The sequence below is a fragment of the Ornithorhynchus anatinus genome, chromosome 12 (genome assembly GCF_004115215.2).
Source record: "Ornithorhynchus anatinus isolate Pmale09 chromosome 12, mOrnAna1.pri.v4, whole genome shotgun sequence".
In the NCBI taxonomy this organism is placed as follows: domain Eukaryota; kingdom Metazoa; phylum Chordata; class Mammalia; order Monotremata; family Ornithorhynchidae; genus Ornithorhynchus; species Ornithorhynchus anatinus.
In genome coordinates this window covers 2837684-2860693 of record NC_041739.1, presented here as the reverse complement: position 1 = coordinate 2860693, position 23010 = coordinate 2837684, and the positions used below count along the sequence as shown (strand labels likewise).

Here is a 23010-nt window from a genome sequence, read left to right as displayed (position 1 = left end):
AGAGCAGAGCAGACTAGAGAAGTAACAAGGTATAGTGGATAGAGCACGGGCCTGGGAGTCAGAAGGACCCGGGTTCTAATCCCGGCTCTTGAACTCGTCTGCTGTGTGGCCCCTGGGCAAGTCATTTGACTTTTCTGTGCCTCAGTCACATCATCCGTAAAACAGAGATTGAGATTGAGAGCCGCACGTGGGACAGGGACTGTAGCCAACTCAATTTATTTATATCCTCCCCAGCGCTTAATACGGTGCCTGGCACATAGTAAGTGCTTAACAAATACCATCATGATTACCAGAGCAGACGAGATTATATTTCCCTTGCTCAGGATATTGAGAATTCATAAGGAAACGCTTGCTGGGAGAGGTGGGATTTTAAGAGGGTTTTGAATGTGATTTTGAATGTGCAGTCTGCCTCATGTGGAGAATAATAATAATAATAATAATGATTATGGTATTTGTTAAGCACTTACTATGTGCCACGCACTTTTCAAAGCACTGGGGTTGTCCCATGTGGGCCAGGGGTCGACAGGTGAGAAAAGGGCACAGTGAGAAGGTTAGCCCCGGAGGAGCAGAGACCTTGGGTAAGTCATTTACCTTCCTCTATGCATCAGTTCCCTCAGTTGTGAAATGGGGAGTGAGACTCCACTTAGGAGAGGGACTGTGTCCCGTTGGATTGTCTTGTATCTAGCCCAGCACAGTGTCTGTTATATAATAAGCACGTAATAAATACCATTAATGATGATGATGATGATGATGATGATGGTATTTGTTAAGTGCTTACTACGTGCCAAGCAATGTTCTAAACGCTGAGGGAGATACTAGGCAATCTGGTTGCCCCACGTGGGGCTCACAGTCTTTAATCCCCATTTTACAGATGAGGTCACTGAGGTGCAGAGAAGTTAAGTAACTTGCCCAAGGTCACACAGCTGACAAGCTGACATCGCCTTGATTCCATTTATTTGCTGTCGTTTTAATGAGATGCTCATCCCCTCGATTCTATTTATCGCCATCGTTCTCGTCCGTCCGTCTCCCCCGATTAGACCGGAAGCCCGGCAAAGGGCAGGGACCGTCTCTATCTGTAACCCATTTGTCCATTCCAAGCGCTTAGTACAGTGCTCTGCACATAGGAAGCGCTCAGTAAACACTATTGAATGAAAGGTTGCGGAGCCGGAATCAGAACCCACAACCTCTGACTCCCAAACCCGTGCTCTTTCCACTGAGCCACGCTGCTTCTTTTCTTAAGAAAGAAAGGTCCTGTTTAATCCTTCCCTCCCCCCATTCAAGAGGGAACGTGACCTACTAGATATAGAGCACGGGCCCGGAAGCCAGAAGGACCTGGGTTCTTACTCTGTCTCCACCGCTTGTCTGCTGTGTGACCTTGAACAAATCACTTCACTTCTCCGTGCTTCAGTTCCCTCATCTGTAAGATGGGGAGTAAGACTGTGAGCGCCGTGTGGGTCAGGGACGGCTTCCAACCTGATTACTTGGTATCTACTCTGGCGCTTAGTACGGGGCCTGGTACACCCTAAGTCCTTAGCAAGTACCATTAAAAATGAAGTCTCACTTTGCTCAGAATTCTGCACGGAGTGAGCGCTCAGTAAGTCCCCTTGATTGATATTACCCCGAGCGCTGTCTTTACTGGATGCATATGCAAACCAGGCTGGGGTCCGTTCATTCATTCAGTCCTATTTATTGAGCGCTTGCTGTGTACAGAGAACCAGCGTTGCCTAGTGGAGAGACCAGGGACCTGGGAGTCAGAAGGACATGGGTTCTAATCCCGGCTCTGCCACTTGTCTGCTGTGTGACCTCGAGAAAGCCACTTTAACTTCTCTGGGCCTCAGTTCCCTCATCTGTAAAATGAGGATTAAGACTGTGAGCCCCCTGGGGGACAGGGACTATGTCTAACTTGATTCATTTGTATCTAGCCGGTGCTTAGAACAGTGCCTGGCTCATAGAAAACGCTTAACAAATACCTCGACTGTTATCATCATCGTTGAGCCGGAGTCAGCGACCCTGGGACACAGGAGTCAGTCTGTCCATTTGCTGGTCTGTCAGTCCCGACCGAGCTGGAAAATGCACAGTGGATTTCACTGTGAGTTCCGTCCGCTAAATCCCATCCGGAGTCAGACTCTGAGGCAAAGAAACAAAACGCTTCTGTTCCACCTTGGCGTTCCCCACTGCTCTCTTGGACACTTTACTCCCGGAAGAGCATCATTCATTCAGTTGCATTTATTGAGCACTTACTGCGGGCAGGGCACTGTAATAACCGCTCGGGAGAGTACACTGTAACAACCGATATATTCCCGCGCACCACGAGCTCTCCGTCTAGAGGATCGGACTCTGCCGTTTATTCGTCCGGGCCCTCGGACGACAGTCGTCGACTTCTGTTCCGTCCAAGCCGGGCCTGCCCCGGTCAGGAGACCGTGGGGGTCCTTCGACAGACCGTGGAACCATTCCGAGGGGCCAGAGATGCCCGACAGACGCGATCCCCGATCCCCTCTCCTCTGGGAGAGGGCTTCCTTTGCCTCGGCTCCCGGCGGCTCGGAGATCAAATTCGCTAGCCTGTTTCCGACTCGCTGTTTAGAGAACATACACTGCCCACATCAGACCGCCCTCGAGGAGAGCCCGTTGGAAGCGGGTATCCTTGACCGCCTGCGACATGTTGCTGCTGTGATTCTTGTCTTGTGAGGAGCAAAAAAAAAAAAAAAAAATTGCACTTGACCTTAAGAGGGCCTGAAGTTGTGGTGTTTTTTTATGGAACACTTGCAATGCATTGTAGCCGAGAAGAAAGCGATGAAGAAAGGCCCATTAAACACAGAATTCAAAAAGCCTTTGAAATAAACTGAAAACTTCACAGGGTTTTAAAATAGCCTCTTCTCCCCAAGGAAAGATCTGATGGTTATTTCAGAGGTTGTCCTCTGTAGGGTTATTTCTGTGGGATTTTTCTAATCTTCCCATTTTTTCCCCCCTATTTCGTTGGACACCATTCATCAATTCTATTATGTGCTCTCTTTCCACCGTGGAGAAAAGGGCAAGGAATAACAATAGGGACCAAAAATACACCCGTCAGATCTATTTGCAAAGTGTGTAAGTGTTTATTAATTCCCTTCTCCCCCTTCCCCCTCAACCATAATCCCGGTCAGCAGGAACTAGGCATCGCTTCTCCCAGATCCATCAGACGAATCTGGCGAAATATCAAGCAATCAGTCGTCATTACTGAGCACTTACGTGCAGAGCACCGTACTAAGTGCTTGGGACTGTAGACCCCTAGCCTCGTTAGCTCGTTACCGGCAGGTAACCTGTCCACTGATAATAATAATGATAATTACGGTATTCGTTAAGCGCTTATTATATACCAAGCGCTGTTTTTAGGGCTGGGGGAGATACAGGTAATCAGGTTGTCCCACGTGGGGCTCACTGCCTCAGTCCCCATTTTACAGATGAGAGAACAGAGGCACAGAGAAGTGAAGTGGCTTGCCCCAGATCACAGAGCACACAAGTGACGGAGCTGGGATTAGAACCCACGTCCTCTGACTGCGAAGCCCGTGCTGCTTCTGTCGCAGCGCCCTTTCTCAGGCGATTAGTATCGTGCCCTGCACGTAGTGAGCGCTCAATAAATACCATCGATTGATGGGGAGAGTACAATACAACAGAGTTGGTAACCAGGTTCCCTGCCCACAGGACTTTACAGTGGAGAAAAAAGTGAATCGCGATAATACAGCTGAACCTTTGCTCTGGCTAAGCACTGTGCACTGAGGAGGAGGAGGAGGAGGAGAACTGGGGTAATTTTTGAGGGTTTGCCCTGTGCGTGTGGGGTTGACAACCTAAGAGGAAGGGAGAGAGCAGAGGTGTCCTATGCTAGACTCTCTAGGTAAACGTGGTGAGCTGTGCCTCTCTGAACACCAAACTACCAGGAGGAGTCCAAATCTAAGGCCTGAGCTTTTGATTTTTTTGTAAATTTTACCGCTTAAGGAACGCTCTCTCTGTCTGAGTTAAAAAAAAATAAAAGAAAATCAAACACCGCCTTCGTACTTTCTAGACAGTAGGGTCTGAGCGGGAGAGGCTTATAACTGGAGGTTGGGAATTTCGTGTTCTGGCCTTGGCTCAAACTACCTGTGCCTTAGTTTTCTCATCTGGGAAATGGGGATTAGATCCCTGCTCTCCTTTCTCCTAGAGAGGCCCTTAAGGGACACGGACCATGTTCAGTGAATCAGTCGGTCAGTGGAGTTTATCGAGCGCTTCCTCTGGGCAGGGCACCCTATCAAGCACCTGGGAAAATACAATGCAGCAGAGCTGGTAGAGAGGAAACCTACAGTCTGCAGGCTGAGACAGGCATTAAAATAGAGTAGGGATAGTGGAAATTTGACTCTCTTGTAAACTCCTTAAGAGCAGGGACAGCGACTGCTAATTCTGCCGTATTCAATTGTATTTACTGAGCTCTTACTGTGTGCAAAACACTGTACTAAGCGCTCGGGAGAATACAATAAATAACAAAGGGACATATTCCCTGCCACGAGGAGCTCACTCTCCCAAGCCCTTAGAACAGTGCTCTACAAATAGTAAGAGCTCAGTAAATATGATTGATTGGTCGATCCACCCCAGTATTTACTGCGGGGCACCCGGTAAGGGCTTCTATTAATGAGCTTACATTGATACATAAGCACCATTATTATTAGCTATTATCAAAGTCGATTATTATTTGATGATGAAATCTTGGAATCTTTCTAAATATCCACGAAAGGAATCAAATACAAATTTAGCGACGGCGTTTGAGACCTCTTCCACCCCCATCAGCAGCCCCTTGTGAACTTACCTGCCCCGACTCTCGAGACAGCTGGCAACTTGAGCAGTTAAAGTCGATAGGTACCTTAAGAAACGATATCGCTTGGATTACTGTTCTCGCATCGGTAGCAACCGCCCCCTCCTCCAGCTGGAAAAAGTGCACGGTGGTACAGAGAAAATTATTCATCAAAACCCACAATGGAGCCCGTTTCTGGACAGTTGATTTCCAAAATACGTAGGTTCGGATCAATTCATTCAAACCGCCTGGTTATCTTCTTCATTATTATATATCGTGGTTTCCGAGGAGCCAGCCACACGTCGCTCGGTGATGGTCTTGAGCGGGAGATTCACAGACAGAGAGAGCATCCCGCAGCCCACAGAGTCAGGGTCTGGCCTTGGGCAAATCACTTCACTTCTCTGGGCCTCAGTTTTCCTCATCTTTAAAATGGGAATTCAATACCTACCCTCCCATCTCCTTGGACCGCGAGTCCCACGTGGACAGGGAACGCGTCCAACCTGACTCTCTTGTACCTATCGCAGTGCTCAGCGCGGTGCCTGGAACGTAGTAAGAGCTTGACAGATACCATAAAAAAAAAAAAGCCCATTCTACCTCTCCCTTAGACATTGAGCCCCATGTGGGACAGGGACTGTTTCTGATCTGATTTACCCCAGCATTCAGTGCAGTGCTTGGCACACGGTAAGCAGCTAACGCGTACCATGATCGTTACCGTTATCCATCGAGTCAGGCTCTAACCGGACAGTATCTCCTCATTCTGCCCTGGCCGAGCGGTCAAAGATGTTCCAGACTGGTTCTTTGGACACGGCGAAGGGATTAGCCCCGGGTACTAAAATGCCCACGAGCGACGGTGGCCCACTGAGTCGGAGAGGGAAGCTCTTTGGAAGTGGGAGGCCCCAGCAGGATGGATAAGAGCAGGAGCCACTGGGGGAAGAGCCGGAGAGAGCCAGAGATTGCTGATGCTACTGGGGGGCGGGGACTTGGGCCCCACCTAAACCCCCAGAGCTAGCCCAGAGTGGATAGGACTAGCCACTTGCAGCGACGCGAAAGCCCGTGACAGTGGAAGGGTGGTTGGATGGGAGGTTGACTTTCTTCCTCTTGTCTATAATGTGGTTCCTCTTTCCCCCGTTAGACTGTCAGCCCTCCTTCAGGGCAGGGATCCATCTACCATTATCATTATTATTATTATTATTACTACTAATTCCACTGGACCCTTCTGAGCTCTCAGTGCAGTAATCCTAAGGTCGGCACTTAGGAAATACTCTGGATTAATCGATCCAGTACTCATACCTGTAATTTCTTCGTATAGCTGTCTTTCTCCCCTCCTCTAGATCGCGAGCTCGTTGGGGTCAGGAAACGGGTCTGTTTATTGTTGTAGTCTCCCAAGTGCTTAGCACAGTGTAGCACGGTTTAACGGAAAGAACCCGGGCTTGGGAGGCAGAGGCTGTGGGTTCTAATCCCCGCTCCGCCGCAACATTTATCGAGAAAAATGATAACGGCAACATTTCGAAATGGCGAGTCCCTTTAGAAGTGAGGTCTGTCGTTTTGCTCTTCGTGGCCGGCGGGGGATTTTGTTGCCATCGGTATTTTAAGCGGGCAGGCTGGCCCGAGATAATTTCCTAATCACTAGTTTTACTGTTGATTACCAGTTAGACCTCCAAGCCCCGAAACAAAGAAGACGGTGACAGAGAGCCGATCCCTAATCCTTTTTGGTTTTTAAGTTGGTTAAATATAAGTAGTTGCTATAATTGCATATTTACCGTTTCTCTTTTGCAGCTTTTAAAGTGACAAAAATTCTGGCTCTTGTCAGGAGCCTGATACGTTAAACTGTCCTAAATATTGGCGATGCCGTGACAGATGAAGATAACCAGCAAACACTTCATACATTCTCGCAGGAGGCTAATTTAGACTGCTGTAAATTAGTGGTTTGTAGACTAGAAACCAATGTGGCAAAAAGTAAGACGTGTGAAACTGCCTAGTGACAGTGACTCTGTGATGTGACACTGTTTTATTAGTGTCTCCGAGATCTAAAGCAGTTCTTCCTCTCGTTTCATCTATGATGATAATTTAGCAAAGGGAATCCAGTCCCAGGATAATGATACACGCTTGATGTACGGGGGTGTCATATTTGATCTGAAAATCTGGGTTCCTAACCAGCGGCATTAAGATAGCTTGTCAGAGCCGTCCCAGAGATTCTCTCACAGGGAATCGTTCCGCACAGGTTTTCTCCTTTCCACCAAAAAAAAAAAAAAAAAAAAGCTGAAGAAAAAAAATATCTCCCCAAGTTATCGTTTCTTCTCTGGGAGACCCTAATGTGTATTTCAGATGGAGATGTTTGATTTTGAATCCAAACCACTAAGAGAGACGTATCACCGCTCCCCAGTCCTCGACCCATTATGGAATTTGTATTCGTCATTTGTTCTGCTAATTATCTGAAAATATTAGGGAACGGAAGCGAATAACTTAAAGAAGAATGATACAGTACTTCGATATTCAATTTGCTGGGCCTTTCCTGGCAGAATTAGTTTGGAGAAGTACTTAGTTCATTTATTATTGGAAAAGACCTTACTAGCTTATTCAAGCAAGAAAATTACCCCAAAAGCTTGCAAGATTTATAATGCTTGGAAAACAAAAAAAAAAAGGCAATTCAAAACCTAATGAGACATTTTAAGCCTCATTTACATCTCTAACCTGACCCATTTTCTGCAAAACGTTTTTCTTGGTAATTTACATACTAAAAGCTAGTTATTTATCCATCCCTAACCAAAAAGTTGATGAGATTACTAATACCACAGTGAAGTTAGCATCACCCTGAAAGCTAAATACAGCAGCTTCGAGAAGGCTGACAATTGAATCATTTATTTAGCTAAAATCTCCATTAACGGCAGCAGCCACAACTGGATAGGCAGTAGAATAAAATGGAAAACCAGCCACCGCGGCTGTCACGCTCACTTTCCTGGTGAAGGAGTGGGGCGCGTGGCCGGTAGGGAAGGAGAGCCGGAGCGCCGGACATTCGACCGTCCTCCCCGTGGCGTGGAAACTCCAAAGACTCTCCGGTCTCCAGCCCCTGTCAAAGTGCTCGGGTCACCGGAGCTGTGAAAAATTCCCTCTGGATTCGGTCCCCCGGGTGATGGGGAAGCGCTGGGTGAAAATCTTCTGGCTAGATTTCATTCCCCGCGCCGGGATCATCTTGCGTCCTGCCCCCGAGTGCCGTGACCGGGAAACCACCCTGGTGGTGACTGAGTCGCAGGAGGGGAGTCGACAGGTTCTGGGGAGAGATGGGGAGCGTTGAGATCTTCCTCCATCTGCCTCTCCGTAGTTTTGGGAAATTCCACCAAGGCCTACCATGTGCGTGTCCTTCGCACACTCTTACGCACGTGCCGAATGACGTGTGTGTATCTCTAATTCTGTTTATCTACTCTGCCGCTATTGATGCCTGTCTACTCGTTTTGTTTTCTTGTCTGTCTCCTCCTTCTAGACTGTGAGCCCGTTGTTGGGTAGGGATTGTCTCTATCTTTTACCGAATTGTACTTTCCAAGCACTTAGTGCAGTGCTCTGTGCACAGTAAGTGCTGAATAAATACGATTGCACGAATGAATGAATGCAATGGAAGTTTCACTGCCAGGTCGATTCTGGTGTTTCCGGAATGGCTTCGTCCCCTCAGCCACCAAGCGGCGTGGCTCAGTGGAAAGAGCCCGGGCTTGAGAGTCAGAGGTCGTGGATTCAAATCCCGGCTCTGCCGCTTGTCAGCTGTGTGACTGTGGGCGAGTCCCTTAACTTCTCTGTGCCTCAGTTACCTCATCTGTAAAATGGGGATTGAGACTGTGAGCATCACGTGGGACAACCTGATTACCCTGTAACTACCCCAGCGCTTAGAAGAGTGCTCTGCACATAGTAAGCGCTTAACAGATACCAACATTATTATTATCTCTCCCCGCTCAACAAGGTACATGATGATAGATCTCTCAGCTCCAGCCCATTCTGGGGTTAAAACGACCTCTAGATATGGAGAGAATCCATTTTCTTATTTAGAATGCCCGTTATTCGATTTTATCTAATCGAACCGTAGGCCCCTGGATGGAGGGGAACTGTTCGATTCGAGGTGGGACTGTCGACCTCCTAAATGCTGATGGAGAAAAATGTTTGAACTCAGTTGGAATCAGAAGCGACCCAAGCCAGGGGTGGAAGAGGTGGTGGAGTTCCCGGCGCCGAGGATCACGCTTTGGTCCGTTCCGAATATAACGGATGGCGTTCTCCCCACAGGCCAAGAGCAGAGACCCCGGAAAGAAGCGGGCTGCCTTCCTGACAGACCAGCCGTCGGTCATTTCCACCCCCGTGTGTCGCGTGCTCCGACCTCGTCCAGAGCAGTGGTGAGTCCCAGCTTCCCGGGGTGACCCTTGTCGTGGCTGAGGGGAGGTTGACGGGAAAGAGTGTGATCTGTGAGTCAGGACACCTGGCTTCCTGTCCCGGCTCCTGCGGGGCCCTGCTGTGTGACTTTGCACATATCGCTTACCCCTCTCTGTGCCTCAGTTCCTTCCTCTGTTAAAGGGGAAGACTGATAGCTTCCTCTCCCTAATCAATGATCGATTTGTATTTATTGAGCACTTACTGTGTGCTGAGCTCCGTATCGAGCCCTCGAAAGTGTCGGTCGGTCATTTTTATTACGTGCTTAATGGGTGCAGAGCACTGTACTGAGCGCTTAGGAGAGGAAAACTTAACAATATCACAGACACGCCTGCCCACACCTCAAAGATCATGAAATCATCACTGAGAAGGTGCTTTGGAAAGAAAGCCAACATTAGACAAATAAAAGGAGCCGTTATTTTCTAGTGCAACAGAATCAAATCTCGGGCTGTTGCAAAGCACTCTTCCCTCTCCGTCCCTCTTCATTATGCTTACGCACAGAAATGAAGCATATGTACATGTGTCCACAGGAGTCTGTGATTAATTTTTTTTTTATGCACATGAGTAAAAATGTTATTTCCTAAGCACTTTTGTATCGGCCTCGTTTTAAAAAAAGTTGGTCGGGAATCTTCATTATGCAATATCCAGCTGGTGGAAAGTTCTGAGTCAGCTTTGAACCGGGGATTGTCTGTGAGACTCAGAGATAGACCAGCTAGTGAAACGGAAATAGCTTTGGTTCAAGAAACAGGACTAGAGACATTTGCAGGGGGGAGAAAAAAATTATCTGATAAAATGTTTATTGAGCCCCGAGAATGAAAATCTGTCGGACACTATCGGAAACGTGACGTAGGTTACCAGGATTTTTGCTCCCCTAGCAGCATCTCTTCATCTGTCTCCTCAAGAAGGCAGGCGGTCTTAGGGGACTAGAAAGCTGACCTTATTTTCTCATTCTGGTGTCTTTTTAAGAAGCTGATTTAAAAAAAAAAATAATGAAGGAATAGAGGTGATTGAGCATTTAATTCCTCAAGCAACCGATGACTCGGGTGCTTGGAACCTCCGCTTTGGTATCGTTGTCAGTTGTCTACGGTTATCGTGAAGGATTCCACCCTCGAGGGTGATGATCGAGAAGAAGTAGAAAAAGATAGTCCCTCAAAATCCGCGTGTTCTGGGCAGCGGCGGCACGGGAGAGAGTCAAAGGTGGATACTCGAGTGTACCACGCGGAAGGAGGCGGTGATAAACCGCTTGCGGATTTCTACCAAGAAAACTCTATGAATCCGCTACCGGAACGATTGCACATTGAGTTGGGGCGTTCTGGGAGAGATGTGTCCGTGGCGTCGCTACGAGTCGGAGAAAACTCGACAGCATAAGACGGGACAAGATTCTTCCCTTTACCGTCCACGTGCGGCTATAACCTTCTCGTATTTGAAGACGGTTTTATCGTGTTTCAGGTGGACAGATTGAGGGACATCCAGGTGTCAATCCTAGACCTGAGCTGATAGGTGGAAAGGCGGAGGTGGTTTGGGGAAGGGGATTGAGTTTCTCAGCCACTGTAGACTTTAACGGCACAAGGTCTGGGTCCATCTTCCTACCTCACGCTGGACCTCTCGGGGGACTTGCTCATTGCGGGAAGGGAATGTGTGTCTGTTTACTGTTGTATTGTTCTCTCTCAAGTGCGTGGTACAGTGCTCTGAACCCGGCAAGTGCTCAGTAAATAAGATTGAATGAATGCACTTCACAGACCACTAAGTGCTCGGGGCCGAGTTAGGGCTGAGCTCGGTTCAGTTTGTCTCCTCTACAGTCCAGATTGTGATGAAGCAGTGGCAAGATCAGTCGGTCGATCGTATTTCTCGAGCGCTTACCATGTGCAGAGCACTGTACTGAGCATCTGGAAGAGGACGGAACAGTACTGTTGAATAATCCGATAGATGCCCTGCCCCTGATGAGTTTACACTCTAGAAGAGATCTTGGGTGGACTCTCAAGATGGAAGCATGGCGTGGCGGGGAGGTTTCCCGCCTCTGGGGAAAGGGAGCGTGCAGGTTACGGTTCAGTAGATGGCCGACATTCACTGGGTGCTGGCTGCAGTGAGACTGGACTTCCATCCCCAACACCACCCTACTCCCTAACATCTTCTGCTGCGCATGATGACCACAGAGATTTCTGTCTCCCTCCGTCAGTCATTGCCAGACAGCCTATCCGGGGAAGATGGGAGGCCGTGACGCATGAAGCGGTCACACGATAGGAGCTGGGGGGCACTGCCGTCGGCTCGTAGGCGAGGGGGGATTTGGCGGTGGGTGAGAAGACTTTGCCCTGGTCAACAAAGGCATGGCAGTTCCTTTGCCTCAGGCTGCCGACAGAAAGCCCCTCTAGATCGCAAGCTGGTTGTGGGTAGCGACTGTGTCCACCAACTCTGTTATGTTGTACTTTCCTGAGCGCTGAGCACAGTGCTCTGCACGTGGTGAGGGCTCAATAAATGCGACTGATTGATTGATTCCACACCTGCAAGTATCACACAAAAGTGCACGAAGTAAACGCACTCAGTCCACTGCCCCGATCTTACTCTCTTTGTTTTGCTTCGTTTTGTTTTCATGGTATTCATTCATTCAGTTGTATTTATTGAGCACTTACTCTGTGCAGAGCACTGTACTAAGCGCTTGGAATGTACAAATCGGCAACAGATAGAGACGGTCCCTACCCGTTGACGGGCTTACGGTCTAATCGGGGGAGACAGACAAAAACAATAGCAAGAAATAGAATCAAGGTGATGTACATCTCATTAAAACAATAGCAATAAATAGAATCAAGGGGATGTACATCTCATTAACAAAATGAGTAGGGTACTAAAAATATATACAAATGAGCGGACTGTCTTTGTTAAGTGCTCCCTATGTACCCGGCTCTGTTACGAAGTAGATACGAGATCATCGGGTTGGATACAGTCCCTGTCCCACATGCGGCTCACAGTCTTATTGCCCATTTTATAGCTGAGGGAACTGAGGCACAGAGAAGTGAAGTGACTTGCCCAAGATCACACAACACAGGTGGAAGCGGGATTAGAACGCAGATCCTTTTGACTCCCAGGCCCGTGTTCTCTGCACTAGGCCATGCGCTTCTTACTTCTTTTTCCCACTCACCTCTTAAAACATCCCACGTCAGAATGAGTCAAGGATCGTCCCTCTTTATTGCCACGTTGTACTTCCCCCCAGGGCTTAGTACAGTGCTCTGCACACAGTAAGACAATAAATACGATGGATCGAATGAATGAGTGGCTAAATATTTCAGAAAGAACCAGAACCTCTGCTCTTTTAACCCTACTGAAGGCCAGACGTTGCGTAGATGGTCCGGGAGGAAGCTGGGCCCTTTAGAGTTCTGTTTTAGAAAAGTCCTGATGTCAGAATAGACTGAGATATCTGTCCTTTCCAATCCCCCTGTGCATTTTACGTATGGCGTGTTCTTTTCATCAATGAGTTGTTAATTCATGTGCGGCTCAACCGCTCAGTTGAAATCCTATTCTGCTTGACACATTTAAGGATTATGTCTAGATATATAAAATGTACATAGCTTGGGCAGGAATTGATGTGTGTGTGTGTGTGTGTGTCCATATATAATATATATATATATATATATATAATATATATATATTCATTTGAACATTTGAAGGATCTGTTTTAAAACTGGCATCTTTCAAAGCCACACTGGCGTCGGCGTAGTAAGAAGTTCTATTAGAATTTAAAATGTGTCCCAGTTATACCTGCGTTCTGTCTGGTGATGTCACCATAGCAACGTTTAAACTTGGAAGGAGAAGTCACTTTTTAGGAAGAGGAGCCTCGCTGTCGGGGCAGAGAGATTCCATCGGTCGGACGCGAATCCCCGATCCCCGTCGGTTCCCCGCCTCTTCCCCTCTCCGGCGGGAAGGACGGATGAGCGGAGTCTCACCGCACTGGGCCCTGCCAGGCGCTAAAGAGGAGCAAAATCGCTCTTGGAGGAATAGGCCCGCTTGCTTTCTGGGGGCGGAGATCTCTTACAGAGAAAAGACCATCTGTTCCGTCTCTCCCCCCTAATGATTTTTATTGTCTTCGGGAGCGAGCTAATTCGCTGCGGAAAGGGGAGGAGTGAGTTGCGACGTCAAAGCCGCTTGTCTGCGTGGGGTGGAGCCGTCAGTTTCCAGGGGTCCACCGGCTTCGGATCATGGCGGGTTCGGAGGGTTTGCGGGGAGGATCCTTCTCCGGCCTCCCGCCTTACCATCATCGAATCTCCCGTTGATCTTTCACCCTCTCTGACGGTCCTAATATCCTACTACCATCACGAACTGGATTCCATCGCCAAGATGATGATGATGATGATGATATTCGTTAAGCGCTGACTATATGCCAAGCACTGTTCTAAGCGCTGGAGTAGATTCAAGGTTATCAAATTGTCCCAAGCGGGGCTCACAGTCTTAATCCTCGTTTTAGAGAGGAGGTGACTGAGGCACAGAGCAGTTAAATGACTTTCCCAAAGTCACACAGCTGATGAGTGGAGGGGCTGTGATTAGAACCCATGACCTCAGACGCCCAAGCCCGGACTCTTTCCACTAAGCCATGCTGCTTCCCTAAGACGCACGGTTCAGTCCCTGTAATGACGAAGACGGTGTGGCATTTATTGAGTGCTTCTCACGTGGGAGGTGCCGGGGCCACCACGAGGTGTATGCGGTCGGACGTAATCCCTGAGGGACGATGGGCTCGCTGCCTAGCTTGCTCCCATTTCACGGATGAGGAAACTGAGGTCCGGAGAGGTTAAGCTGAATCCGAAAGGCTGGTGCCAGAGCTGGGATCCCAGGATGCTCGATCCGTTCCACTTCCCACTGGGCCACACTGCTGCAGAGCTCTGGGGCCCCACAGTCTTATACAGGGAAAAGTCCAATACTATGGATCTGAAGTGATTACCGGCGGGGAAGACACGAACAAGGAAGCCCTGGGAATTTTTTATCCATTAAGAACCTCGAAAGCAATCAGTGGTATTTGTTGAGTGTCTCCTATGTGCAGAGAACTGTACGAAGCACTGGGGTGAGTAAAATAGAACAGAATTAGCAGACAGATTCTCTACCCATAATGAGCTTGACGGTTTAGAGGAAGAAACAGCGTGACCCGATGGAAAGAGCAAAGACCAGCGATTAGACCGTAAGCCCGTCAAAAGGCAGGGACCGTCTCTATCTGTTACCCATTTGTCCATTCCAAGCGCTTAGTACAGTGCTCCGCACAGAGTAAGCGCTCAACAAATACTATGGAATGAGTCTGAGGACCTTGGTTCTAATCCTGACTCTGTCAGTTGCTAGCTGTGTGAGCTGGGGCAAGTCATTTCATTTCTCTGGACCTCAGTTTCTCCAACTGTAAGAAGGAGATTAAATATCTGTTTTCCCTTCTACTTAGACTGTGAGCTCCATGTGGGGCAGGGGCTGCCTCCAACCCGATAAACCTGTACCCACCCCAGCGCTTAGAACAGCGGTCGACACGTAGTAAGCGCATAACGTACCATAAAACTAATGCAGTTCCAGTTGTCTTGTACAATATCGCCACCCACTAGGTGCTCCATAAATGTCACTAATTGAATACTAACAATACCCGAACCTAACCTCCCAGGGGTGTTTTGAGGAATGAATCGAAACAACTCATATAAGATGCTCTGGTAATAAAAGCACCCAATAAAACTCAGGTCATCGCTTACTACGGCGCTCTACACGTAGTAAGCACTCAATAAATGCCACTGATGATGCTACCTACGGGGAAGATATGAACCCGGAAGACACGGTATTTTTAACTTATTAAGAACTCCGAACGTGAGCATCACCAACAGAAGTCCAGTGTCAAGTGCTTAATACGTTACCGGCACCCAGGAATAGCTCCGTGAAGTCCACTGGCTGAGCGGAAGGAAATTCCAGAAAAAGGGAATCGCGCTCTGATCCCGGGCTCCGGGAAAGAGCCTGATGGAGTCCTCCTGACTTACGTTCCTTTGGTCCCATGGCAAATGCTGATTTCTGCCAGAGCTGCCCGAAAGAATAGGTAATAACGAGTTAGAACAATCAATTTGGAAATGACAAAGACAGTAACGAGCACCTCTGGATCTGGCCTGCTGAGCAGAGGTCTCAATCTGGCAACATTTCAAAGATGATCAAAGGGTGTTTGGGTTACATTTGCAAACTGTTTGGAAAAGTTAAATCCCAAGGAAATGTAATTAAAGACATAAATATTTGAAGGTAGCAAGAGCGGGTTGTTATTAAAGTCAATTCGCTGAGCGGGGACCGAGGTCAGCTGACACCCGCCACAGTCGACATCCTTTCATCCCGTTTTGGATCTCACGGAGCAAGTTCATTTCCCGGACTGAACGTGCGGAGGTGGCCCAGATCTGGTGGAATTTCAAGGGTCCGTCGGTCATATTTATTGAGCGCTGACTGTGTGCGGAGCACCGTGTTAAGCGCCTGGGAGAATACGACGCAACAGTAAATATTCTCGGCCCACAGCGACCCTACAGTCTAGAGGGAGAGAGAGGTGTGAATAGAAGAAAATAAACGACGGATAGGGACACGGGTGGTGCGGGATGAATAAGGGGAGCCAGTCGGGGCAACGCAGAAGGGAGTGGGAGAAGAGGAAAGGGGGCTTAACCAGGGAAGGCCTCTTGGTGGTGAGGAGTCTTCACTAAAGCTCTGAAGTGGGGAAGAGTAATTGCCTGCGGAATATGAAGGGGGAGGACATTCCAGGGCAAAGGCAGGACGTGGGCCAGAGGTCAGTGACGAGATAGACGAGATGGAGATACAGCGAGAAGGTTAAAACATCAGAGGAGTCAAGTGTGCGGGCTGGGTTTTATCTTGGGGGCCGTTGGAAGAGCGAGGGGGAGACTTCCCAAAGATACTGGCTTCACCTGCAAATCGGAGATCACCACCGTCAACGGTATTTACCGAGTACCTACTGTGTGCCGAGCACGGTACTAAGCACAGTACTTGGGGGAGTGCAGTATAAGAAGGTTTAATGTTCCCTGCCCACCGGTGAGCTTGCAGAATAGAACGGTGCTCTGCACGTACTAAGCGCTTACCAAATACCAACATCATTATAGAGGAAAGCAAGGGACCAGGATGAGGAGAAATAGGAGGAGGGATGAGTTGGGCACAACCATCCCACCCACGTGAGCCCTGGTCGCTATTTTTTTTTAATTTTATGGTATTCGATAAACGCTTATTACGCGTCGAACCCTGTTCGACTAAGCTCTGGCGTAAGTCCAAGTTAATTGGGTCGGGCGCAGTCCCTGTCCCGCATGGGGTTCACAGTCTAAGTAGGAGGGAGAAGAGGAATCCCCGTTTTCCAGCTGAGGACGCTGAGGCCCAGAGAAGTGAAGTGACTCACCCGAGGTCACACAGCAAACACATGGCGGAGCCAGGATCAGAACTCACTTCCTTCCAACTCCCAGGTCTGAATCTGTCCACTAGACCACGCTGCTTCCTACTGTTATCGATTTAGCGTTCTCTGTGCGCCATCCATCAACCGATAGTATTTACTGAACACATGATGCGTGTCGACTATACTAGGTCACCCTGTTATGGGGGAACTCCATAGGAACCTTGTACACCAATCGCATCCTGCTCTGGGGGACAGCTTGTAACGCGACGTTTTAACTGGTGGAATCTGAAAAGCACAGGTCCCCCGGGAGCTATGGTTTGTTGTGGAAATCAGACAGGAGCGAGTCACTACCGCCAGCAGCGTGGATTGTGGATAGAGCCTAGGCCCGGAAATCAGAAGCACCCGAGTCCTAATCCCGGCTCTACCGACTTAATGATGATAATGATAATGTTGGTCTTTGTTAAGCACTTACTATATGCAGAGCACTGTTCTAAGCGCTGGGGGAGACACAGAGTCTTCAAGCTGTCCCACGTGGAGCTCCCAGTCTTCATCCCCATTTTACAGATGAGGTAACTGAGGCTCAGAGAATAATAATAATAATAATAATAATGTTGGTATCTGTTAAGCGCTTACTGTGTGCAGAGCACTGTTCTAAGCGCTGCGGGAGATACAGGGCCATCGGGTTGTCCCACGTGGAGCTCCCAGTCTTCATCCCCATTTTACAGATGAGGTAACTGAGGCTCAGAGAAGTGAAGTGACTTGCCCGAAGTCACACAGCTGACAAGTAGTGGAGCTGGGATTAGAACCCGTGACCTCTGACTCCCAAGCCCGGGCTCTTTTCACTGAGCCACGCTGCTTCTCTAGACCGTGAACTCGTTGTGGGCTGGAAGGTGTCTGTTGTCAGATTGTACTCTCCCAAGCAGTTGGTACAGTGCTCTGCACACAGGAAGTGCTCAGTAAATACGACGGAATGAATGAACGAACATCTGAAGCGCAGGTTGGGGAGACTGTTCCCCCAGGGGCCTCGTTCTTTAAATAGTTCAAGCTTCCTGGAAGAAACGGTGTCCCCGGGAGTCGCTCCGGTCAGCCCTGAGCTCCGGAACGGCCGATCTCCGCCCCTGGACTAATCGTTCAGTGATGGAAGAAGCTGTTGAGACAGTAGACCCCCTCCACTTAATGCGGCGTGGCTCAGTGGAAAGAGGCTGGGCTTCGGAGTCAGAGGTCACGAGTTCGACTCCCGGCTCTGCCGCTTGTCAGCCGTGATACTGTGGGCGAGTCACTTCACTGCTCTGGGCCTCGGTTACCTCACCTGTAAAATGGGGATGAACCGCGAGCCTCACGTGGGACGACCCGATGACCCTGTATCTCCCCCAGCGCTTAGAACGGTGCTCTGCACATAGTAAGCGCTTAACAAATAGCAACATTATAGTGCCACGTTTGCGGTCGTTTATCAGAGCCATCCCAAAAAGCGGCGTGGCCTGGTGGAAAGAGCCCGAGCCTGGGAGTCAGAGGATCTGGGCTCCAATCCGGGCTCTGCCGCCTATCTGCTGTGACACCTTGGACAAGTCACTTCATTTTGCCATCCTTCAGTTCTCCAGTTCTCCCTCCTATTTAGACTGTGAGCTCCTTGTGGGACAGAGACCGAGTCCAATCTAATTCACTCATTTCTACCCCTGTGGTCAGAACGGTGTTTGACACGTAGTAGGTGCTTAACAAATAAATAAGAAGAAGAATATTGATATTTGTTAAGCCCTCACTATGTGCAGAGCACTGTTCTAAGCGCTGGGGGAGATACAGGTTAATCGGGTCGTCCCACGTGAGGCTCACGGTTAATCCCAATTTCACAGATGAGGGAACCGAGGCCCGGAGAAGTGAAGTGACTCGCCCACAGTCACCCAGCTGACAAATGGCAGAGCCGGGAGTCGAACCCACGACCTCTGACTCCGAAGCCCAGGCTCTTTCCGCTGAGCCACGCCGCTTCCCTAGCGTATATACCACCGCAGACACACAGATAAAGAGTCCGTCTCTCCAGATTCTTTATTTCAGGGGAGAAGCCAGATCAACAGAAAGCCAGGAATGCCGGGGGGTGACGCAAAGGGGGATGAGCTGAAGTTTCACCTTTCCGAAGATCCACTTTGGAAATGACGGGCGCGGGAAGTGACGTTTTTCCATCGCAGGCATTGATTTTTCCAATTTGGGGAATTTGGTTTGAGAAAGCAAGAATGGTTGCCAGGGGCTTAAACTCTGCCAAATAATTCCTCTTGTGGGCAGTTTGCAAGTTAGCGGGGTTGACCCTCTCAGAGGGTGAATGCAGACCAAATCCCAGGTCTATTTGAAAAACATTTATTTCCACCAAGTCATGAGCTATTATTTATGTTAAAGTTTTAGTCGATACAATGGTTTGAGCTCAACCTCGCCCTGAATCGTTCCCATTTTGATTGTCCTGTCACTTCAGGGAAGTACGGACGGTCCTAAGTTATTAGAATTTCAGGAGCGATCGTACATAATCGATACGTTTTGGACCGCACGCGGTGTGTATATTTAAGGACATAATTCATCAAAAATGGACTTTCCGAGGTTATTCATGCTGTTTCCATTGATTTTCCACATGCGAGCCGTAGCAGCCGTGGTCGACGTGACGGGGAAAACATCTGAAAAGTTACATTCGCTAGGTAGCCCGCGATCGTACTGCAGATGAAAATCAAATATCAAAAGATTAATTCTTTGATAGTTGAAGCTAAAATGTGGATGAAATGGCAATTAAGAGAGACCTTCATTTCAATAAGCCCGCAGAAGAATGCGATGGAGTTTGGGACTTACTAAATTCCTGCTCAGGAAGCAGGTGAGGCAAGCTGAAGTTGGGAATCCAGAGCTGGATTTTGAAATCTGACCGCGATTTACTCTGATACCCAGATCTAGAGACTGGAATATTTCCACTTTTGTTCTTCCTCTTTTGCTTTTCGGGCTATGCAGAACGATACTAACGATGGTATTGACTGAGAGCTTGGTGAAGTGGATAGAGAGCAGGCCTGGGAGTCAGAAGGGCCTGGGTTTGAATTCCCCCTCCACCACTTGTCCACGGTGTGACCTTGGGCAAGCCATTTAACTTCTCTCTGCCTCTGTTACCTCGTCTGTAAAATGGGGTTTGAGACTCTGTGCTCCATGGGGGGGCAGGGACCGTGTCCAACCCCATTTGCTCGTATCCACCCCAGCGCTTAGTACAGTGCCTGGCGCATAGTAAGTACAAATAATAGATACCACAATTAAGAGCTTGCTCCATACCACATGCTGTGCCGAGCGTTGGGATAGACGAAGTAGAATCAGATCTGACAAATGGGGCTCACAGTCTAACAGGGAGGGAGAACCGATAGCGAATCCCCATTTGGGGGACGAGAAGACTGAGGCACAGAGGCACATGAAATGACATGCCCAAGGTCGCACAGAGGACAAGTGGCAGACCGGGGAATGGAACCAACGTCCTCTGACTCCCAGGGCCGCGCTCTCTTTCTACGACGTCGTCACGTACGTGCAGAAAGGCTGTGGGCGGTGTAGGCGGTGCAGAATGCTGAAACGGTCACTGAAGGGATATGACTTGCGAGGGGAAGAGAAATGAATCGGGGCAGTCTGCCCGGAGGAGTCGTGTTTTCAAAAGGGAATGGCAGCGTGCTAGACTCATTGCGGAGCGAGTTAAAAAGCACCTAAGCCTTGCTTGAAAAGAGCTTTTGTTCTCAGAGGTTTTTCGAACTAAATCAGATTCCAAAAGCAAATTGGTCTGACGACGTTCCGCATAATTCGACCCAGCGGTGGATTGGGGGCAAGTGGCCTTGGGCACAGGTAATCAGCCGAAGGGGGGGGCAGTAATGGAAAAATTCTATTGACGTACCAAACCCAACCGGTTCCGCCGTCTGCTGTCAGCTGCTGGTCCCGAATCAATCCATCCCGCGGTACTTATTGGGCACTTCCCGCACGCAGAGCACTGCGCTAAACACTTTTTGACTGGATTTGTTAAGAACCTACCATGTGCCAGACAACACTGGGGTAGATATAAGTAAATCAGGTCAGACATTGTCCCCGTCCCAAGTGGGGCTCACCGTCTTACTCCCCGTTTTCCCTGATGAGGGAACTGAGGCACAGAGAAGTCAAGTGACTTGTACCAGGACACCCAGCAGTCAGGTGGCGGAGCTGGGCTTAGAAACTGGGTCCTTCTGACTCCCGGGCCCGTGCTCTAGCCACTAGGCTTTACGGCGGAGGTGTGATTTGTACCACTCAGCTGACCCAGCTGGGTCAGCCGCCCACACTTCCAAGCGGTTGGGTCTGGGGGTGTCATTTATTTCCCCCCGACTCCATTTCTATAATACCAAAAAAATCCCATAGGCATCTCAGTGGCCAGAGCCCGGGCTTGGGAGTCAGAGGTCCTGGGTTCCAATCCCCGCTCCGCCACTTGCCAGCTGTGTGACTGTGGGCAAGTCACTTCACTTCTCTGGGCCTCAGTTACCTCATCTGGAAAAGGGGGATGAAGCCTGGGAGCCCCACGTGGGACGACCCGATCGCCTTGTATCCCCCCAGCACTTAGAGCAGTGCTTTGCTCATAGTAAGCGCTTAACAAATACCAACCTTTTTATTGAGTAAATGACAGATATGGACATAAGTAGTGTGGGACTGGGAGCGGGGAAGAACAAGGGAGCAAGTCAGGGAAACACAGAATGGAGTGGGAGAAGAGGAAAGGGGAACTTAATCTCCTGAGAAGCAGCGTGGGTTAGTGGATAGATCAGCACGGGCCTGGGAGTCAGAAGGACCTGAGTTCTAATCCCAGCTCTGTTGTGTGACTTTGGCCAAGTCACTTAGCTTCTCTGAGCCTCAGTTATCCCATCTGTAAAGTGGGGATTAAGAGCGTGAGCCCCACGTGGGTCAGGGACCGTGCCCAACCCCAGCGCTTATAACATTGCTTGGCACGTAATAAGCACTTAATAAGGACCATAATTTTTATGAGAAGCAGCGTGGCTCGGGGGAAGGAGCCCGGGCTTGAGGGTCAGAGGTCACGGGTTCTGATTCCGGCCCCGCCACTTGTCAGCTGGGTGGCTGTGAGCAAGTCACTTAGCTTCTCTGCGCCTCAGTTACCTCATCTGTAAAATGGGGATTAGGACTGTGAGCCCCACGTGGGACGATATGCTTACCTGGTATCTGCCTAGCGCTTAAAACAGTGCTTGTCGCATAGTAAGCACTTAGCAAATGCCGCAGTTATTAATCATCCTTATCGTTATTAATCAGGGAAGGCCCTTTGGAAGGGTTGTGAGTTGAAATAAGGCTTTAAATGCAGCTGGAGCGTCATTCTCTGTGGGCCATCCATCCCAGACCAGAGGCAGGATGCGGGCCAGGGGTCAGCAGCGAGATAGACGAGATGGAGGCACAGTGAGAAGGTTGGCATTAGAGGAACAAAGTACCACGGGGAATTTGGGCCCGGGGAACCGAGCCTCTCACTGCTCTCGGGACGTGATCTTGAGGCCAGAAGGGAACTCAGTTTCAGGGCTTTAGTGAGAGGGGAAAACAGGGCCGAGACCGTGTTATCATCCCTCGTTCAGCGCCCCGTGAGATGCCCACTTTACAGACGCGTACTACGCCACCCCTGTTCCGAGCCGGTGCCCGTTATGGCGTTCATCCCGTTAAACGGGCTCCCAGCTGGGACTTAAAATCGGCTTAAGCCACAACCGCTCAGGCGTGGTATGGATGCCATCTGCCCAGCTTCCCCAGCGAACGTCTCCTTCCCCTTCCTCCGGCTTCTTTACGAGAGCGGGTTCGGAGAAGGGGGGACGTCTCATCGAGAGGGGCAGGACTCATCGTTCATTCAAGCGTATTTATTGTGCGCGCTTACTGGGGGCAGAGCACTGTACTAAGCGGTTGGGAGAGCAGCGTACAACAATAAAGAGACACGTTTCCTGCCCACGGCGAGCTTACCATCTGGGTCCCGCCAGCTGCGACTTGATGTATTCATTGTTCCACCCCGCTTCTCAGCCCCAGAGGAAGGGGGATTCCCTCACGTTGTCTTTCATTCCGGGATCGGTTCTAATAATAATGAAAATGATCACTGGGCGGGTTTTAGGCACTTACTATGTGCCAGACACTGCACAAAGCACCAGGCTGGATGCAAGCCAATCGGGTGGGACACAGTCCCTGCCCCAGGTAGGGCTCATAATTTTGAATATCCGTTTTACAGACAAGGTAACTGAGGTACAGAGAAGCGAAGTGACTTGCTCAAGGCCACAAGCTAGGCAATCGGAGGAGCGGAATTAGAACCCAAGACCTTCGGACTCCCGGGCCCGTGTTTTAGCCACTATGCCATGAGGCTCTTTGGGCCGTTCTGTCAGATCCTTCCCCCTACACTGATGATGATGATGATGATGATGATGATGATGATGATGGTATCCGTTAAGTGCTTACTAGGTGCAAA

General features: G+C 49.3%; 1 protein-coding gene across 1 annotated transcript in view; it reads left to right on the top strand.

The window, feature by feature from the left end:
- TENM3 (teneurin transmembrane protein 3) overlaps positions 1-23010 on the top strand; it is a 956917-nt gene that overhangs the window by 140859 nt on the left and 793048 nt on the right. Inside the window, exon 2 of the mRNA XM_039913675.1 lies at positions 9059-9165. The gene's annotated coding sequence lies outside the window, so the exon portion shown is untranslated. The remainder of the gene's footprint in view (positions 1-9058; positions 9166-23010) is intronic.